The sequence below is a fragment of the Lupinus angustifolius genome, chromosome LG11, assembly GCF_001865875.1.
Source record: "Lupinus angustifolius cultivar Tanjil chromosome LG11, LupAngTanjil_v1.0, whole genome shotgun sequence".
NCBI classification, from domain to species: Eukaryota; Viridiplantae; Streptophyta; class Magnoliopsida; order Fabales; family Fabaceae; genus Lupinus; species Lupinus angustifolius.
The window spans coordinates 12,664,987-12,671,009 of NC_032019.1; the positions used below are offsets into that span (position 1 = coordinate 12,664,987).

At 31.1% G+C, this 6,023-nt stretch overlaps 1 pseudogene; it reads right to left on the reverse strand.

Annotated features, from left to right (window-relative positions):
* Positions 1 to 4,091, reverse strand: part of LOC109359736 — a 12,920-nt pseudogene extending 8,829 nt beyond the window's left edge.

Here is a 6,023-nt window from a genome sequence, read left to right on the forward strand (position 1 = left end):
AACTACTTAGACAAGTTCTTATGTTTTACTTTGATTAACTCCAAACACCAAGTTCTAAAATCCTCCTTTTATTGTATGTCCAAAAATGGTAGAATGATAATCACTTATATTTATTACTAAACAATATTACGTCCATAAAGAGACTAGGTTGTCACACCCTAGTCATTGGCGACTCTAATATTGATGTAGTAATGAATATAAGATTTTTATAAAAGTATGCTTAACTTGGCAAATAAACTAAGTAGTACAACTACTTCTTAGTTTATTTGTTAAGTGTTTGAGACAAGTAATTTTTATGACTTGAAATCATTTTTTAGGTGATCAATCTAAAAAGAGCATTAAGTACTTCTTAAACAAATAAAATTAACCAAAGCACCAACTTGAATGATTAAAATTCAAACTTTTTTAGAATATAAGAAGAAGTAGAAATACATAACTATATTCAAAAGAAATTGTTAGGAGCATGAGTCATCCATCCAAGGATTGGATGCTTTGAGTTCCAAATGAGATTACAAAATTAATTTTGACATAAGAATCATGTTTTATGACATTCGCGTTATACTTTAATTTTGTCTTGGACATTTTTGTCCCACCATCATGGTTTTTTATTCTTTCATCTAAAGCCTCTACACTCACCTAGTGTCTATTTTTATATCTTCCAAATTTCTTTGGCCATCTTCTCCCATATATCTTTAGCACTTGTACCTCCCAACAACCATTTGAATGAAGCTACATCGTTCCCCGTCTTCATGTTTCCACCATTTTAATTTTGGGACACTATCTTGGTCTTTTCTCATCATTCTACTCTCGACCCTTACATCCATAAGAAAAATTCTACATTGTGCAATCAATTTAGTTCTCTCAAGATATGATTTCCTAATGTGAGAAATACTCTCTATCTAGTTTCCTTTTAAGCACAAAACCGATTCGAGAATGTGTGTAAACACCCACTTCTGGCATCCCCATCCAGCAAAGGGATGGCAACCGCTAACCCTAAACTCCAATTTAATTTTTCCATAACCCCCAAATTAATTTCCATAACCTAACCCCGATTTAATTTTAACCTTTCCCCCAAATTAGTATTAACTTAGCCCCGAATTTAATTTAACCCAAAACCCGCAATTTGATTTTAAACATAAGCCTCGATTTAATTTAACTCAAAACCACCAAATAGATTTAGATCTACACCCCATATTGATTTAGATCTAAACCCCAAATTGATTTTAACCCTAGTCCCCAAATGATTTTAACCTAAACCCCTAAATCAATTTTACCCTAAATCCCAAAATCAATTTTAACCTAAATCCCCAAATCAATTTTAACCTAAACCCCTAAATGCATTTCACCCTAAATCCCCAAAGTGATTTCACCCTAAACCCCCAAATCAATTTCACCCTAAATCTCCAAATCAATTTCACCCTAACTCTCCAAATCAATTTGAAACCGCAATCCTAAATCCTATTTTCTACTGTCCTTTTTATATTCTTTTTTTTTATTATTTTATTTTTCAGTTTCTTTATTTTTTTTATTTTGTTTGTGTTTATATTTTCGTTTACTTTTTATTTATATTTATGTTTTTCTATATTTGTTTTTCTTTTTATATGAAAGTGTATAAAAAATGGTGTATATGATGAAAAAATATGATTTAAAAAAATGCAATGTAAAGTACGCTATAGGTTGAGTGCTTCAACGCGTTACTTTATATTGTCTAAAATGAGGTTGAGGTAACCCCACTATAGGCCTTGTGCCTTGTCGTGTTACCTTATTTTATTAAGTATTTTTAAATAATTTGTAATAATTTTTAAAGCAATATAAAATACACCATTGGTTGAGTGCTTTGATGCATTATCTTATGTTGTCTAAAATGAGGTAACCCCTTTGTAGACCTTGTGCCTTGTTGTATTACCTTATCTTGTTAAATGAATTTTCAAATAATTTTAAAAGTGACGTAAAGTAGTTCCACTATAGGTCTAGTGTCTTATCGCACTACATTATGTTGTCTAAAGCAAGGTGAGGTAGTCCCACTATGGGACTAGTATCTTGTCGCACCATCTTCTCTTGATAATTTTATATGAATATATAAAAAATAAAATAAAATAAGAATATATCGACTAATCAAGTATTTCCTATGAAGAACTACGTAGCCTTGAAAGTGTATGAAATTATGCTTGGCACTTATCAATGTGTATGAAATTATGCTTGGCAAGTATTTTTCTCAATTATGCTTAAGATAAGTACCATAAAAGTGTATGAAATTTAGGTATGTTTGGCACTTATCAATGAGCAACTAATTTATATCCAAGTAATCAAAGCCTTTCGATTGATATATGTGGGGTGCTATTGCATCTTTTGCTTCAAAGAAATATTGTTAAACACTAACTAGGAAGATGTTGGGGATTACCTTGAAGCTAAAAATTGTGAAACCTAAAGTAATCCAGTTCAAATGTTTTTAAAGAAAATTTTAAACCCTGAATCTATGTTTTTAGAAACTACTTAAAATATGTATTTAATTAAATTGGACAACCACGTAAAACTTGACAAACTTGGTCATCTTTTATGATTCCTTCAAAACTGATACACTCAAAGTACAAGGCACAATGCTACATTCACTGTCTAGATTGCAATGGATGCGATGATACTCCAATCCAAAATGATCACGGATATGATAATATGAGACAAATTAAAGTCACGATTTGCATAAAAAAATGCACGATGGATTGTCAAATCCAAGAGTGGGAAGTGTTATGGACACCAATATGATCTATTTTAAAATAAGAGAAGAGGGTAGAGTTTGGTTCATCTACCATTGTAGGTATCTTCTAGAAATTTTTGAAGACCTATTGTGTATACCTCTGAAACAGTCCATATACTAACTAGAAACCTATTTAAAAGGTAAAGCTCTCCCAATGCTTATCTTTCTATTAACTAGACTCAAATGATGGGAATCAACAAGGTTTTAAATAGCGGATATGGTCATGTTTTTAGAAAAGCTCAAAGCCTTGACGTTTTGGACAAAGGTAAATAATGACTCAAGCACCTATAATTGTGGTCACGATACTGATTCAACGACTTTCAAATCCCGAACATATTGACGTCTATAATGGTCATGGATCCAAATTTAAAACCTCAGAAACTCACAAAACCTTGATGCTTTAGACAATTAACGGTAAATGTGATTGATGCAACTACAATTATGACCATGATACAGATTCAATGACTTCCAAAATCCTAACATATAGGTGTTTGTAACGACAAACATCAGTTCTAAATAATATTAAAAAAAGCTAACCTACATTTCAAGTACATGCATCCTTGAGATTTCTGAACAAAAATTCTGCACTTTGGACATCTCATCCACTTGTTATTATTCGCAAGCTACATAAACATGATATCTTCCTTTTCTCTCTCATCCTTATTTAGTTTCTAAAAATCATCACACTAATCCCATCATGCCACGAAACCTTACACTACGCACAGAATAATCTCCTACCATTAGGGCACTCAGATTCCTTCACCAACTGTCCACCATTGTTAACCATAAGCACATAGCAATCCTTATAAGGACAATAGAATTTCTCATTCTCTAGAATCATAGCCACACACAAAGCATCTCCCCAACGATCAAACACTTCCTTAGGAAGAATTCCACGACAAAGTTGAAGCTCCAATAGCCCAACTTTACATTCAAGTTGAGGGCAACAACTTTTAACAACGTTCTCTTGAAGCTTAGATTCCACATACATTAATACATACACAGTGGAGTAAGAGTGCGAGCAATAATGGATACGAAATGTGTCATTTATAGTTTTGGTTTCAGTACAAATATGACATATGAGAGGAGTGATAGTATTATTATTATTGGAATTTGAAGATTCTCCTATTTCGAAGATTCTTTTATGTTTCCTAAAAGGAGTGTTTGGGGGCTTGGAAGTGAGGATTCTGACATCGTCATTATCATCATCGTAGGAGTCGGAGAGATCAATGAGAATAGCGGTCGATTTGTGTTTACCTTTGAGAGAGAATGGTGTGATATGAAAGGTTTCAACATCTATCACTTCAGCTATTGAAGGAGGAAAATAAAGGTTTTTCATTATCTTTGTTATGGTTGAAAATTGGAATTGAAATGAGAGATAGATGTGAATATATTCCAGTAAACATGGTCACTTTCTCATTCTTGGTATCTTACTGTGTAGGTTTGAAATCTTAAAGTCTTATTGACTACTGGTCCACCTTGTTTCTGTAGGTGCAAAATTTTGTAATTAATTATAACATTTATTGCTATACTAATTAATTATAACAATGTATTAATGGATGCACATTCTTTTAATGGAAACTTTAACATTTTATGTTGGATAGACATCACAAAAAGGACTGCATTGGCGAATATGAGTTAGTCGACATAAAGTTCGGGCTAAACTAGATGAGAATAAAAAGTTATTGTATAATTTATTTATATTAAATTGCAGTTTAAACTCGCCCCATGAATTGTTTTATCATATGAAATAAATAAATTAATATTTTATCATTTATTGTTATATTAATTAATTATAGGAATGTATTAATGGATGCACATTATTTTAATGGAAACATTAATATTTATTTTAGGATAGTCAACTCAAAATGGATTGTATAGATGAATATATGTCAGTCCGTATAAAGTTTCGGCTACACTGGATGAGAATGAATAAAAACTTACAGTATAACATAAGCGTATTGTGAGTTATTATGTCAGCAACATAGTAAATAAGTATTTTTCTCTCCTATCACTATGGTGTAAATGGTTCTGAATTGATCAACCACACTAATGTAATTCAACAAACCCATACCAAAAAATGTGGTAATTTCATTGTTCACTATGTTAGAATTTTCATTAAACAACGCTCATTCAATAGCCCTCAGTTGGGCCGACAATGAATTGAACCAACTCAGTAAGCATATCTATAATGTTTCCCAAAAGGAGTGTTTGGGGGCTTGGAAGTGAGGATTGTGACGTCGTCATTTTGTTCATCGTCGAAGTCAAAGAGATCAATGAGAATGGTGGTGGATTTGTGTTTACCTTTGAGAGAGAATGGTGTCATATGAAAGGTTTCAACATCTATCACTTCAGCTGTTCAAGGAGGAAAAGAAAGGTTTTTCATTATCTTTGTTATGTTTTAAAATTGGAATTGAAATGAGATATAAATGTGAATATATTTCAGTAAAGAGGGTCACATTCTCATTCTTGATATCTTGTTGTGTATGTTTGATCTGTTAAAGTCTTATTGACTATTGGCCCACCTTGTTTCAATAGGTGCACAATTTTCTAATTAATTAATTATAGGAAAGTGTTAATGTATATGTCATTGTTTAAGGATATCAAATAAATAAATTAATTAAATAATTTAATGCCATATTAATTAATTATAGGAATGTATTAATGGATGCACATTCTTTTAAAGGAAACTTTAATATTTATTTTAGGATAGACGTCTCAAAGTGGACTGTATGGATGGATATGAGTTAGCCCGCATAAATATTGCGCTAAATTGGATCATACTAAAAAGTCATGATACAATTTAGGTATATCAAATTCAAGCTCAAATTCGACTGAAGTGGATTGTGAGTTGTGGTGGCCAAACAAGCCATATAATATTAACAAATGTTTATTTAAATTGTAACATTTTTAATCTATTTTTAATATATATAATTTCATAATAACATATAACTTTTTCTAAAACATTTATTATGCCTAATTCAACCAAACTCGTAAATGATATCAAGTACGTTCACTCTAATATATAAATCATCGGAAACTATAAAAAATAATGTCACGAGAAACTTTATATCTCATAATATAACCATCATCATATTATATGATTATCATTTTTTACATTCCGTACGAAAATCAATTGCATGCTCATTGTCGATATCTTAAGTATATTGAGAACTTATATGAGTTGAATTTAGTTGTTTGCGGTTCTCTATGGTAAACAATTATGTTATCTTACAGTTTTGTTGTAAAAAATATTATTTTTATTAAGTTT